The following is a 16,150-nucleotide window of genomic DNA, read 5'->3' as shown; positions in this document are numbered from 1 at the left end:
TGTAAAGATTCATGAGCAGCTGGTTACTGTAAAGGTTTTTAAAGTATAAGCAGTAGTCTGAACGATTTGTTAGGGGACATGTTTTAAAGACTTAATTCGGTAGGTATTATTTGTATTTTAATTTCTTAATTCGATTCTTCACTGTTGTTCATAGATAATATTACCACATTGTTTGAAGGTTTTCCAATATTTCATTTGTTCAATTCATTTACATTTCTGTTACTTAATTTGGTTTTTCACTGCTGTTTATTGATATTTCCAAATTGTGTGAACATTTTTCCTATATTCTGATTTTACACTGTGAATAGTGTTAGCAGAACTAAATTAAACTCAGTGTCATGACAGCCCATAGAGGGCCAAGGCCTACTGTACCCATCTCAGTCTTGACCTTGGGCCCTGGGATGCAGACGCAGATGCTCAGGTTAGGTGGTCAGCAGAATGCGGAATCCCCTGTGTTTAGTCCCCATGCATGCTCGGTAGTCATTTTATCGACCCACTGAAGGGATGAAACGCTAGGTCAACCTTACCTGGTCCAAGGATTGAACCCTTTGGCGCGTGAGTTCAAAACACTACTGTTCAGTTGCCGCACGTCGAATAGTGTTATCAGCAATGTTAACAATTTGTTTAGAAACATGTATTGAAGCTATATTCTAAAGTTAATATTCACATTTCAATTGCTTAATTTGATTTTTCCCTGCTGTTCGTAGATATTATTTCCATTTTGAGTGAAAATTTTTTTAAAATCCTTTTTATATTCTGATATCATAGTGTGAATAAAATAGTTAGTTATTAATTTAGCAATTTTCTTTTGGAAAAATAAATTGTGTGCTTTTTCTCTAAATCACAACATTAGTTAATAGTGGCTGATCATGTTGAAATGGCGACTCAAATCAGAATAAACTCATGCTAGATTAATTTGATTGTAGTGCTTTCAATGGGATTAAAATTGAACTTTCATAAAAAAAAACATTGATGACTAAGGCAGCATAAATTCACTGAAATTTGGAAAAATTAAATGATATCTTAAAATTCAGTAAAAGTTTCGCCTGAAAATCTGTGAGATTTTTTAAAAGCAGACCTAGAGTCTGATTGCAAATGTGATCATATCTTACAAAAAAGCTAATAAGTTGGATGTGCTTCCTGATCCCATTACACAATATGTTAAGAAAAGCTATGGTTAAAGAAGGTAAAGATGTGACATGTATTTAAAATCTTTGCTTTGTATTCTAACACATTGTCATGGGTCTAAAAGCTTTAAATTTCAATGAGCCTGTTTCAATATTTTAAGAGCCTTGCATATTATGCAATGGGAAAAAGCATAGCGTTTTACTCTTGTGTAATTAAGTAAAGAAGGTTATTATCATTTTTGATTAATTTAATATTACCTATAAGTAAAGAAAGCTGTCAATAGTCTGTTTGCTTTTGTAGGTCTCTAATTTGAACATACCGAAAGGCCGATTACAACTTTATGAAAAAAGCAGCTATAATATGGAAATTATTGCATTTTATTTACAGAGTTTGGTAGCTAAATTAGTTTTATTATTACTAATGTTATTCTTATAGTCATGGGTCTTATACGAGGGTTGCTATTTATATTTCTGGCCTAATAATGAAAAAACAAATATGTAGGATCGAAATTGGTTTTATTGTTTTTCAAAATATTCTCCAAGATGATCAATACACTTTTGCATGCGTTTGAACCAATTTTCAAAGCACTTTTTCCAGTCCGATTGAGGTAACTCCAAAACATGCGTTTTGAATGCATCAACCGCTTCTTCGGGGGTCGAAAATCGTTGTCCACGTAATTTATTTTTGATGTGTGGGAATAAGAAGAAGTCATTGGGTGCCAAATCAGGGCTGTACGGCGGATGACCCATCAGTTCGATCTTTCGCTCCGTCAGAAATGCCTTTGTTTGAGTCGATGTGTGAGAGCTCGCATTGTCATGATGAAGAATGATTCGCCTGTTCTTCTGCTTTTTTCGAATTTCTCCGATGACTTCTGGCAAACAAATGGTCGTGTACCATTCAGAATTGACCGTCCTGCGTTGCTCTAACGCCACTGTTGCCACATGACCGTTAATGCCGAAGAAACAGGCAATCATTTGTTTCGATGTGCTTCTTCCTCGAACAACTTTTGTTGGTTTTGCCTCGTCTTGGAAGACCCATACAGTTGATTGCTGTTTTGTTTCCGGCTCATATTTCGATACAATTTCTTGAACGTCTACTGCGCTGTAGAACACAGCCTTTGATGTACCTTGAACGTATTTTTCCAACATTTCCTTGCACCAATCGACACTAGCCTTTTTTTGAGCGTTAGTCAGATTATGCGGGATCCAACGCGAAAAATTTTTTTTTACGCTCAAATGTTCATGCAATATTTTATTGATGCTAACTAGTGTCCAAAGACGCCTCTATCTCACGGTATGTCACATGACGATCTTGCTTCATCAGCATCGATCTTTTCTGGCACAACAACGGATTTTGGACGACCTGCACGTGATATGTCCTGGATCGAAGATCGACCACGATTAAATTCGTTATACCAATTTTTTTACAGTGCTGTAGGATGGCGCTTTATCGCTGAATAAAGAATTAAGTTCATCGAAGCACTCTTGTCTTGAAAAAACAGAAAAATAATGGCACGAAAATGTTCACGATTCAATTCCATTTTTTGAAAGAGAAGAACTTTTCAATTTACTGTCAACAACACAAAATGAAGCTATAATGGTAAATCGTCTGCTGAATTTATGTTTAAAAATATCAAACTTTAGATTAAAATCGTCTGCGGTCGCCTAGCAACCCTCCTAGAATGCTAGTCAAGTGTGATTACCCCCAAATAATTTGCAGCAGTAAATTAGTTTTATAAGGTGTAAAAATTTTTATTCATTATAAATCAAAATCCTTTTGATATTTAATAAATAATTTTATCCCTGTACTAGTGCTGGGCTAAAGAGAAGGGCTGGTTCATTTCTTACTCAAAGCTGAAGCTACGATTACCCACCTCATGACGTCGCTCTGCACACAGATCTCAAAAATCACAACTTAAGGATATGAAAACTTTGTTTATACTTGAAATGAGTTGAATGTTCAACATTTTTCTGATTGTAGCTGATAGATCAAACTTTTCACTGTTAACAAATTATTTTTGTTCAAAAATATAGTATTCATACATTTTCTTTTAGTATTAAAAATAACATTTTAAAGTTAGAAAAAATTTCTCATTGTTTGTCGTCATTGTTTCATTATTGTTTTCTAATTTTAGTTTTTTACTTTGCTGTTAATTAAAAGAAAGCATATAAGAACTCTTTTATAGTAGCATATTCTTCCGTAACAATAGTTTATTAATTGGGATATCTACTTTTAATATATTCTCATATATTTATACATTATTCCTAAGAAACAAAAGTTTTAAATGCTGATTACTAAAAAAAATAATCTTTGAGCATGTAATAATGGAAATATTACACATAAATATTTAAAATTAAGGAGTTATAACTAAAACACATAAAGATTTTGAATAGTGACATTAAGAAATATATTCATTTTGAAATTAGAACAGCTTTTAGCAACTTTTATTTTTGAAGATCAGGATTTTATTTTCTATTTAAAGTTGTTAAAAGTTCTTAAACGTCTAAACGAAAAACATGATGCTTTTTTATTCACAGCAGGATAAATTCTTCCAGTGCATCTTATAATTCATTTGATATCATTACATATGTTATATTTTCTGAAGTAAAACATGTAAAATTACGTTTCCTTATTTTGTGTTTTATAATAACTCTTGCCAGCCACGCAAGCTGATATTTGACTATGACTGTTAAAATTTTGCAATCAGGTGAGAAGAAAATCACATAAAAAGAAAAAAATGTGGAAAACAATGAATGTAGCGAAATAGGTAAAAAAAGAAAAAAATGCTTGTTACATAGGAAACAATTTATTTTTAAAGCGAGAAGTTGAGGCTGTGCCGCCACTAACTGAAATCAGAAGCTTGAGCCGCATGAGTCTCTTCAAAGGAGTGAACTAGCCTTTCTATTCATTCTTAAGCCCTGGTACTAGTGGTCTCTGGTTGCCATTAGGTTTCAAGTATTTTAAAGTTTCAAAAGACGTTTAACCTTAAAAATCAAGCCAATTTATAAAAATAGCTCAAAAGCAACAGTTTTCAACTAGTTTCTTGCATTTTAACAAAATGACGTTGAATCATCATGATCAAAATTTAAAGGATGTGTTAATAATTTAACTAGCACTCTGCCCCAGCAGGACAGGAAGAAAATCGACCGGTATGAATATGCTTTTTGCTTGCCTTTATTAAGTCTCCGGATAAAAATATTCCTTAATTCCTTATTTTTTTCCACCGGGTTGGAAAATATGACTGATGAGTTTCAGACAGGTATTTAAGAGATCTAAGACCCAGCCTTCATTTGCGGTGAAGAGTTCTTAGATGATTTCTTTTGTTGCTTTCTCTTTTGTGTGTGACGTCTGAGACTTTTGTTGCTGTAAAATCGTTGGTTGTCGTTAATCTTGCCTATTCTTTGATTGTGTTCCAACACAATTATTGCATTGCGTAATTGGAAAAGGATGATTCAGAGGGTCTTGATTGCCTCGTCTCCATGGGTGCCACTCTTCAGTCCCAGGGACTGAAATCAGTCTTGAGAAAAATCAATAGACTAATAAATTCTATCAATTAAATAAAATTTTTTTTTCATTAGAAATTTGTAAATTTTTTTTTGTCGAAATAAAAAAATATTGTATTTTAATGAAAACATATGATATGGTATTGATGTCAGGACTTTAATTTATCTTCTTTTTGTCAGCTTCACTAAATCTCATTCTTTTAAGTCTTGACAAATGGGATTGACTGAACTTTATCTACTTGTATAATTAAATTTTGTACTACTATTAATGAATCTAAGTCTGCTCTAGTTTGCTTCCTCCACCATAACCTATCGTCATGCTGGTCAAAGTTAAATCAAGATTATTTTTTAAAAAAAGAAAGAAATTATAGTGCTAGAGCAAAAAATAAGTAATGGTGAAGTGAAAAACAGGGATACGAATGGTTTCAGGTTGTTCAGTAATAGTTGTTAAAAAATATACAAGGTTGGCTGTTATTTTAACTTTGTTTGATAAAAAAAACATAAAATAAAAAATTAGAAAAAATAATCAAATGATTGATTTAATATGTAGGCTAATATCAAGGAAAGGTAAATTTTAGTGTCAGTGTTCTATAAATTTCTAAAAAGTTTGGTGAACAACTCTAGACAGTATTATTTGGTCAAAAAATGAGTTCAGTCTTGAAATTTTTTTAGAGTGGCACCCCTGCTCGTCTCACCTCACTGGTCAACTCTACGTTTCCATCTTATTTGTTGAACGTTGACGATTCGAATCTTTCTATTTCTGGCTATGTTGTAAGGCTTCCTTGAGAATCGGTTTGTAGTTAGTTTTCCCAGAAAGTTGCTAAGAGAATTTCTTTTAGTTTGACTTATGAGTCTTTGGTACAGCACTCTTTTTTTTGTTAAATCTATTTGCTTGATATTTCGATAACAGGGTCTGATTCATACCGCTTTTGCTCCGGAGAACGACAGACCACCGTGAGTGCTGCTTTCGTTTACTTCAAGTTCAGCTTGTTGCAACATTTTACTAAGTTGAATAGAAAATTTCTAGGTACAGTTGCCTAGTTGTGCTGCCAAGTTGCAATTTCAGGGGGTAGTCTTAGTAAGTTAGTGATTTCCTCTTTCAATATCAGCCGATCATGATTTACATATTTTATTCTTCCTGTTTTGGTACCCTCTTGCTGTCCATTAGTATTGTGTTTAAATGTGATAAGTTTGTGATTTGTAGAAATTTAAGTATCCTGAAATGTGAGTTAAGATAGTTGGTAAATATTTTTTACTGAAGACTGTTTATCCAGCTGATTATTCGGGAGGATTCATATGTCGGCCAGTCTTCGGGGCTATTGAAAATGTCGAATTCGAATAAATCGGCAAACAAAGCCAAGTCTCTTCTCTGTTGGGGGATTTGACTTTAAAACCCTCTCGCACGTGATTAATTTTTAAACAAATCGCACTTTACTGTGTATTGAAAACCAGAATAAGACACTCATTTATATCTAATGTTCTATTTGTATATTATGAATAATAAGCCTGTCTTCTACCCAACGCATTACCAGGCGTGAAAGCAAGAAAGAAAAGAGAACAAGCTGGTACTTAAACCATTTTTGTTATAATTAGTTTTCGGGCGGAGTAACTCTATTCTTTTCTCAAAACTAATCAACAATAACTACTTTTTATCAGGAAAGAAGCAGTTTTATATATATGTTATATTTATAACACAAATCTTGGTAGTTTTTGGATGAAATTTTTTATTTTTCGCAAAAAAAAGGAAAAAAATGCTAGATTGACATGTTTTTCATACCAGGTTTTGCTCTTCTCAGTCTTACACTATATACGCTTTCAGCCCCGTGCATTACTCGGAATCGTGAACAGCATGTGGTAGCCAGAGATGCCAACTTTGCTCCACGATGTAAGAAAATATTTTTTAGTGGTAATGAAATTTAATTTATTTTTAGTTTAGTATTTTTCCTTTTCAAGTAATTTTTCCACCACAGCATATCAAATATTCAAAGTACCATACATAGCTGCCAGCTCTACTGGATTTTGCCAGTTTCTCCTGGTCTGGTTTAATAAAAATTTTCCAGATTTTTGTTTTTTTTAGAAAATTTCCTAAAATTGAGTAAATTTCCTTAAAAATAAAATTTCCTTAGAAATAAAATTTTTGCTCAGATTATTGCTTGCTTGAATATTTAAATAAGTGTTACTAAGGAAGCGAGCCTCATTTATAAAAATTAGTTAACTATCTTTGATGAATTAAATGCCTGTTACTATTCAAAATTACTAGTAAACATAATACATAACATTTCACAAGTTCATTTAATGTTAATCGTAACTGGAAAATCTTGCAGTTTTTCCATTTTCTTTCTATACAATTTGCACAATTATCATGAAATTTATATTGTTTCGTAAAATCTACTGGATTTTTTCCTATCTATGTTGGCACCTATGATCATATGTAATAAAACTTTATTGCAGTTTAATCGTAGGGACTCTTTTTAAAGAGTATGCGCAATTATCCTTTTTCTACAAGTTTTAATATTTACTAAGCTACCAAGTTATTAAAGCTATTGCAGAAAGTGGAACAGTTTGCATCTCTGGGTAACAATACTGCGATGCCACAGATCACTAAAAATGTATAAAGTGGTGATTAATAGTAAAATAAAAAATCTATTAAAAGTGATTACCATTAGCAACTTCTTCTAATATATTTTTTTCAGTTTACTATTGAAGATGTTTTCTATGATCTGATCTGGTCTAGCTGGGCTCTTGAGGCCAATAATAACCCTTTTCCCATTCATCCTATAATGAGAACATAAGCAAAAACAAAAGACAGATTACATAAAATGCAACAAATAATGGCACATGTTAAAGTAGAGAAAAAAGAATGGCACTTTGCCATGGTAAAAAGTAACAAATAATTGATTTTTGTTAGTGGTAGTGAGATGACAGTTGGACTACAACTACAGGTAAATATATTTCTCCTACTCTAATAGTGGAGGCCATGGGGCATGAGTTCGATCATGGAAGCCAACTAAACAGTTGGCATGTGCGATTCTTGTTTTTCAGTGGCGCCTTCTATGGCCAAGAATTCGACTTTGCCACACCATACGTCACACCAGTTTATAAGGCGGACCCATTCAGACATCCCTTCATTCATCCACAGATCGTAATTTTGACCTGAATCAGAGAACGATCGATCTCCAATCCAGTACCCCCAGAAATATTGATTTGTTATGGGAACATGGAGGACTTTTGTTAAGAAAAAAACTNCATCCCTTCATTCATCCACAAATCGTAATTTTGACCTGAATCAGAGAACGATCGATCTCCAATCCAGTACCCCCAGAGATTTTGATTATGGGCGGACTTTGCGACTCGGCAGAATTTTAACGTTCATCAGTCACCAACTACACGGGGAGTCTTCGGCAGGCTTGGGTTCGAACCCATGAACTCTCGGACATGGGCCCAGCGCCCTACCGACCATGCTATCCCGGCACCAACTACAAAACTTGTAGAACAAAGATAATTGCGCCTATGTAACCACGAAGTGCTGCGCATAAATTGAAGTTGCGTTTTATATGTTACTTCGAATTTTTGATGTGTAGCGGGGGGAAAATTACTTAAAATGAAAATACTAAACTAAAAATAACTCAGATTAAGTTAACACTGAAAAATACTTTTTTACAAAGCGGAGCAAGTTGGCAGCTCTGTGAATGTGTGGAAAATAGTGTGAGTCCCAACATCTACCGCGAAGCAGCACCAACTGTTTCGGCTATAAATCTGTTTAGGGTTATAAAATCTGTTTCGGTTTCCAAGAAAAGGAAAAGTTCTACGTGGGATTAAAATCAAGAGCAATCCAGTAAAAATGTCTGGCCAGACGGAAGGAGCCTCCTCTAATTCTCATCGACTATAGTGACAGTGAACAGTTTCTTAAATTTTCAAGATCTCTATTAGTTTTACGATGAGCTGGTCCTTGAGATTAGCAAAAGTTTAGAGCAGTGGTTTCCAAATCGTGTGCCGTGGAAGGGTTAAAGTGGTTTGGCGAGTACTTTTTATAACCAGTGATGAGTTTTGAAATCTCCAATTATATTTAGATGCAATTTACAATTCATAATTTATTTAATCTTTCGGTTGCCTTTAAGAAATTATATCAAATGAAAAAAAAAATGGAATTTTTTGAAAGAAAATATACTATTTCTAATAACAGTATATTGAATCAATTACGAAGAGAGTCAGCATTTATAAAATATTGCATCAGTATTTCCTTTTGCGCTCTTCAAAACAAAATAAAATTATTAAATTTTTTAATAAAGTAATTTCCTTCCCTGATAATCATTTTCAATATTTATAGCAGCTCTTTTAATTTTAAGTAAACCAGTTCTTTTACGCAAACCATAATTCGGCTTATTTTATTCATCTTCAGCTAATGTACAGTCTGCAAAAAAAAAAAAAAAAAAANAAAAAAAAAAAAAAAAAAAAAAAAAAAAAAAAAAAAAAGAATCATCCTGAATAACTTTTGTTCTAATGATCGGATTTTCACGATTCACGAACTAAGTGTCAATCTTAATGGTTCCTGGAGGTGACCTCAAATATGCTAATTAATTAGTGCTAACTATTAATTAAGTTACGAAATCAGACACAAAAACGTACTTTCTCTGAATAAACATGCATTTTTTTTTACATATTTGGATTTCTTATCTTCAAAATATAGGGGGTAGCCGCAATCTGGGAAATGTGGTCCCCATAGTTTGGTCAGGAGAGCGATTCAAAGTTCGTACCCCTTAATGTTAATTTCGCTTTTTGCGTTTTCAGTCATATTTTCAAAACTAATGAAGCAATTCAAAAAAAATTGCACCCACTCATAAAACTCATTTACCCAAAGATAATTTCATGAAAAAAATAATTTTTAATAATTATTAATTATTTTTTATTATTTAATTAAATTGAGGATGAAAAAATTTTGAATTATAAGGTATGAATTTTTTTATACCATATTAATCTACATATTTTTCAATTGAAAAATCTAAAGTTTCAACTGTTTTTATTTATTAGAAGTTGAGAAGAATTAAAATGAATTATTTTTAAAAAAAATAATTTGGTGACAATAAGGAAATAATTAAATGGGGCGATTAATATTAAAATGTTATAAACTTGCGAGGAACTTGACTTCGCGCGCGTAGCGTAAAATTTCATTCATATTTTTTTTGCTAATAAGCGTTTGTAATCTTTTTATTTTTATTTCTTTCGAACTATAAAATACGATGTTTCTTTTTTAGTCGTTTAATAATTTATTTGCAATTTAGTAAAGAAATTTGAATAAAACATTTTGAATAAAAAACACTTTATTCAACGAATGTCTAGTTTTATAAAAGCGTGCTTCTGATAGAATATGATTATACACCAGATTGTGCTGATTCAATGTGATTATTTTTTATTTCTTTTTCTCAATAACTGATGCAATTTCAATAATATACATACGTAAGCATAAATTTGGAATAATATATTTATCAATTTCTTAAATATATATTTATAAACATTCATAAAAATACCTAGTCAACATTTTTAAGCATCTCTCACATCATCGCAAATTTCTCAATATCTTATATATCGTCTTAATCTTAAAAGAAATTTTTTAATCACCTGTCTGGGAGTGTTTCGCAGAACTATTTTACCGACAATTTAATTAAATTTTAGCATTTTTAAAAATCTACCGTACTACGTATATTATTTCTTCATTAATATACCAATCAATTTTTTTAGTACTTTAATTTCGGTTTTCTTTAAAGTAAAGTTCGTTTTTGAACTATTGTCAAGTTTTTTTTATGAAAGAATTATTGTCTGCTAACTAAGAATAAAACCTTTTTAAGAAATTAAAAACATTCCGCTGTTTAAAATCATTTGATGTAAAACAGCTAAAACTAAGCATACTATTTTTTTCGAAAAAAAAAAAAAATATATAAAATTATTGATTGTCTTTTTTTTTCGTTTCTTGTGACTTTAACATAGATTATCTAAAATAGTGTTGATGTTTTATAAGTCACTGCAAAGAGTATAAGGATACCGAACATAAAAAGTTGTCGAATACGTAGCCAAAATTTTTAAGCGTCTTAAAATATCTCAGTATTTTAAATGGCGTCCTAACATCTTAGTTGTGAAATTAAATTTTTAATTATCTGTGACCACTGGTGATTCACAGAACTATCCAACTAATTATTTCATTATATGTTTTACTCTTTCTTTATGATACCAAGTAGATTTTTTTCTGGATAATATACTAAACTATTTTGTTTAATTTTTAACTTTAGCACAATTCCCACGATATTATTGTAGTATAATTTGTTATCAGGAAAATGCCTTATTTTGTTCAGGAAATACTAAAAATTGAAATTTGTAAGAAGATTTCGAAACCGGGCCAATTTTCGAATCATCTGATTTTTAAAAAAATGCGATGAAAAATACGCAATTTCCGAACATATTTTGATGAAAAAAAAAAAAAAAAAAAAAAAAAAAAAAAAAAAACGCTGCAAGAATTCTAATACTTTTTACAGACACTGTGAAATTGATTTAACTGTGAAATGAAACTGTGAAATGATTACGATTATAAGATGATTTAACCCTTTCGAACGCCGTGGGAAGTATACTTACCACCATTTTTAATTTAGGTTTCCATAAAATTATAAAATACGTAATTCCTGTTGAAGTTTGTAGCATTTATAAAATTTAGTTTATTAATAACGAAAAATAAAAGTCAATAAGTTCATAATAGGTCGTGTTAAATATATTTACCACCAAAAAAATTGCATTTTTATAAACTGTCTATATCAATTTCAATTCCAAAAATACTTTAATTTTCCTTTACTAGAAATAATTGGCCCATTAAAGGGTTAACACGTTGAATGCAACGCTAATTTGACATGGCTTACCCGTCTGGCCAAACGGAAAATAACTTCGAACTAAATTTGTAAATATTAGACAGATTTTGCTAGTTTTTTTAATAGGTTTAAATTAACATATCTGAAAAAAGTGGTGAATTACATAAGCCTACGGATTGTATAGAAGTAGTGGTGGATAAAAATCTACTAAAATGAATTTATTAAACCAAGAATCACAATTAATAAACTACCACTTTAAAATATNAAAAAGTGGTGAATTTCATAAGCCTACGGATTGTATAGAAATAATGGTGGATAAAAATCTACTAAATTGAATTTATTAAACCAAGAATCACAATTAATAAACTACCACTTGAAAATATTTATTCGCTGTCCGGAGCAAGTTGGCATCTCTGTGTATATAAATAAAACTAATTTTAGTAACGATAATAATATAAAAGAAAAATTAAAAATTTACTCGAATTATGCGTTTCTAATAATCTTGGCTTCACCGGTGTCTCTCGTGGCACTGCGAACAAACTCAGTGCCAGTCACCGGTGACTCCCACAGCATTCAGCGTGTTAATGAACTTTATTTATGAAGTCGGGGTTCAATCAAAAGGAGGTAGATGATTCAAGGTACCGCATCAAAAAAAAAAAAAAATTTGGGAACTGTTGCTTTTGAGTTCGTTTGTTGTTGTTTTGCTAATCTCTTTCTTTTGGGAAGGGTCTTGCAACCTGAGTCATTTTACAAAAAAATAGCAAAATATACTAGACATTAGTGGTTAAATTTTAAAAACTTGGATTATATAGAAAAAAATAATAGATTTTTTGAGGCTCTCGGTAAGAAAAAGTTATCTTATCCTAGTAAGTTATCTTATAGTAGCTCTGGTTATCCTAACGGTAATAAGAACGTCAATCAATGAGTGCTTACTACCGTAGTCAGCACTCATAGATCGATGTTCTGAACAATGAAACATAGTTAAGAAAAAGTTATCTTATCCTAGTAAGTTATCTTATAGTAGCTCTGGTTATCATAACGGTAATAAGAACGTCAATCAATGAGTGCTTACTACCGTAGTCAGCACTCATAGATCGATGTTCTGAACAATGAGACATCTAATAATAACTACAATATCAAACAATATTAATGTTATTTACTTTATTATTGTTCTTATTACCGTTAACAAAGTGAATTTAATGTAGTTAGCATTAAATTTGCTACAAAAAACAACATAATAACGGTACATCAAACCTATAATTACTTATGCACACTTTGTCTAGTGAAATGACAATAACTTAATTGCTAAAAAACTTAACTTCTTCCATAATAAATTACTAAGAAAAATGCGTAGAGTCCCATATTTTATTCGAAACAAAGATATACAGAGATTTTAAATTAAAGACCTTCACTGAAATTTTAAAGACATTTAACAAACAATTTTATAAAAAAGCACAAAGATACACTACCGCAAAGTACAATATTTTTAAAGCAGAAATGCTAATTAAAGATTCCAAAATTAGACTCCTAACCCACTTTTTCCTTAGCGATGCTATTTTATCAGATAAATTCAATTAAATTTTCCCTATTTTTAATCTTCTATTGATACTTATAATTTAATTTTTAAATTATAACACTGTAAGCGATTGGCGCTGCAGTCTTTTCTCTAACTGTGCACAACTCTGATTTCTTACTGGTGCTGCGATTCAGCTAATGGCGTTGCAATTGCAGCAAATAGTTCAAAATTATTTCTACTTTTTTCCTATGTCATGATTATTTTTCCTTTTATTTTTCTTTCTGTTTTCAAAACTCAGGATGGATATTGCTTCGCGACTTCACAAATCAAGATGAAAAGGTAAAAGCTATGAGTAATGACTATGACTAAAACATACAAATGGGAATTTTCTTACCGCTTTAAATATAAAAATAGAGACTTTGTAAGATCAAAAATGTGCTTACGTCTATTGTGATAAAATTACCAAATTTTACTTTACTTGAAATCATGGCATATTTGCCATGAAGAGCAATGAAGTTATCTGATAGTAGTCCGAAACCAAGTGTTGACAGCTGAGTTATTAAGGCTCATACACTGTCATAGCTGAAGGAAAAGGACGTGGATTCATTACGAATTCTCTGACTATTTCTATCCAGCCAGCAAATAAACAGCTAGAAAAATAGTTTCGCTACCTGTTTTATCTTTTCCATCCTGATTGTCGCTACCTTGAGAAGGCGTGTATGACTAGCCCGTCTCGAAGAGGTTAAAAAGTGAATGGTTTAATTTATGTCTGTATTAACACGTTCACGCCGGGAAGAATAAAAATACTGGTACGGGAAAAGAGAAAATACTGGTAGAAGAACTATTTCAATATTAGATAATATTCGGGAGGAGTTAATCTATTCTCAACAATAACAATTCACTGCAAGGAAATTTATCACGGCGAAGAAGCAATTCAATATAAAAATTGCATCNTGCAGCAATAGTTCACCATTTCTTGATTTTATCTGTAAGTTTATTATTAAATTTCGTGATAAATATACAAATCAAATTCTTAGAATTAATGTATTTCTTAGAAATGTAATTTTATGTTTAAAAAAAACAATACGTATTAATGAAGTTGATATTACTAAGTTAAATAACAATTGAAACTTACCTTATTTGATAATTATTATCCCGTAGATCAGCATTCCGAATTACCTTAACAAACGCTCGTTACAATTCGAGTATAAACATGAAAAAACTCGCAGCGCATGAGGTAATCAGCGCTGACAACAGAGCGAGCAGCGGTGCAGCTCTTCGCGAAAAAAGCTATAACTTTTTATGGAATTGCGATCCATTTTTTTTTCTTCAGAATAAAATTTACTATAAAATGGGCTTTGTTTGGACTTTGTACGACATTAACAACATTTTTGTTTTTCATTTTACAACTTAATTTTACAATAAAAATTAAATTTTTTAAACATTTGTTTTATTATAATCATTTTATCAAAAACTTCAATTCTTTCCACGTAAAATGAGGTACATTTTTTTAAAATCCATTCATTCTATCCTTAGATACTTATTTTTTAGTTAAAAAGAGCTTTAAAATTTAATTGTTAATATCTTGTAAAATAAACTAAATAAATAGAAATTGTTTTGGGCTATTGTTTTGTATAATATATACTTTTTAAAAAACAACAAGAATTGTAAAAATTATGATATCAAATTTTGAGTGTTACCGCTACTAAAATTTGGACTCTTAAGGCGAACTTTCCCTGCAGCGGCCGAAAGCTTGGCGACAAATAACGTAGCGCAGTAACTCGCAATAGGAATGGAGCTTTCTCGTTTGCATGAAAAAACTTTCCAAATGCGCCAGAACCTTTGCGTTTTGTTTTCGACCATGCATTCTTTGATAAAAATTGTTTGTCTGGGTATGTACTATCATTTCCTAAAATTTTCCCCATCTTTTTAGAATCACCCTGTATATCATATAACTATCAAAGAATCTTAGAAGTCATGGATATTTAATTCCTCCTCAAAACAAGCTAGAATGAAATGTCTTTCTTACACAGTTTTTGCTCTTTTCCCCGTCGCCAAAAGCCCATTGTGAAGCTCTAGTGTGACGTAAATGAACTACAACAACAACTGCTCATTTCCGTTTTAATGTATTTAGAATTTCAGACTTGTTTAGAAATCCAATAAATAAGTCGAAACAGGTTCGCCAACTTTCTACGCTTTTTGTAAAAATTTATTCGAGTGGTAACAAAGTTTATGTTTTAATGTATTAGTATTTACTCATTTGAACTTACTTTCAACACCACTACATTCAAATCAGTTAAAAGTTCATAGCAGCGTAACTTTGTTACCGCTCTATCGTGGTGAGACTTTTAAAATGTTGATAATATTGCCAACGATATTGGAAGTTTTGGTTTTGTTCTATAAATTATTTTTCAAAAAGTGTAGTAGTTGGCAGGTCCGTCGAAAGCATGCATTTTTCTACCACCTTAAATGCTTAAATTTGGATGGGAGAATTGCATCACTTGTGAAAAAGTGAGCTAGGGATATATCTCGGAAAATAGCCTGATCATTTATATATATGTTTAAAGTATTTGTATTTTGTGATGGACAAAATTCTTTTAGTTCAAGCATATTAATACATTAAAATTGCTACCCCCGGGAAAAACATTTTCTGAAACTACGGAAATTCCGTAGTACTTTTAGTGCATGTGTAAAGGATTAGGCAAGGCAAAAAAAAAAAAAAAAAAAAAAAAAAAAAAAAAAAAAAAAANAAAAAAAAAAAAATATGTCCTTTTCTTTTCTCTGCGTAAAGCGTGTCTCAACACTTAACAATAATATATCTAAAGTTTGCGCAGCATCTCAGAATCCCAGAACATTTCATAACATTTTATAAATGTATTTCTGGTAGCTACATTTTTTAAGCAGTTTAAACACTTATCACGAATAAATCTTCATTTTGATTGCTTTTAAATTAAGATTAATTTAATTAATACATTTTAAAATATCTTGTTTACAGAAGTATATTTATTTCATTTTATTATGCCTTTATTTCAAAGAGTTATTATTTTTGGAAATTGGTATACAAAAATTTGTGTCCAATGTTCCTTCAAAAGTATTCTAGTGGTATATAAATTTTTGTCATCAAATTTATTTCACGTTAAAAAGGTAAACATAAA

The 16,150-nt window shown here is 31.1% G+C and overlaps 1 long non-coding RNA gene across 1 annotated transcript in view; it reads right to left on the bottom strand.

The window, feature by feature from the left end:
• Positions 1–2,450: 2,450 nt before the first annotated feature.
• Positions 2,451–16,150, bottom strand: part of LOC139426493 (uncharacterized) — a 93,478-nt gene continuing 79,778 nt past the window's right edge. Inside the window, exons 2-3 of the long non-coding RNA XR_011637774.1 lie at positions 7,292–7,406; positions 2,451–4,112 (exon numbers count right to left, since the gene is read on the bottom strand). This is a non-coding gene — a long non-coding RNA (uncharacterized lncRNA). The remainder of the gene's footprint in view (positions 4,113–7,291; positions 7,407–16,150) is intronic.

The sequence above is a fragment of the Parasteatoda tepidariorum genome, chromosome 9 (genome assembly GCF_043381705.1).
Source record: "Parasteatoda tepidariorum isolate YZ-2023 chromosome 9, CAS_Ptep_4.0, whole genome shotgun sequence".
Lineage (NCBI taxonomy): Eukaryota > Metazoa > Arthropoda > Arachnida > Araneae > Theridiidae > Parasteatoda > Parasteatoda tepidariorum.
Note: the sequence above shows the minus strand (reverse complement) of the source record. Positions and strands in the feature narration are given on the sequence as shown.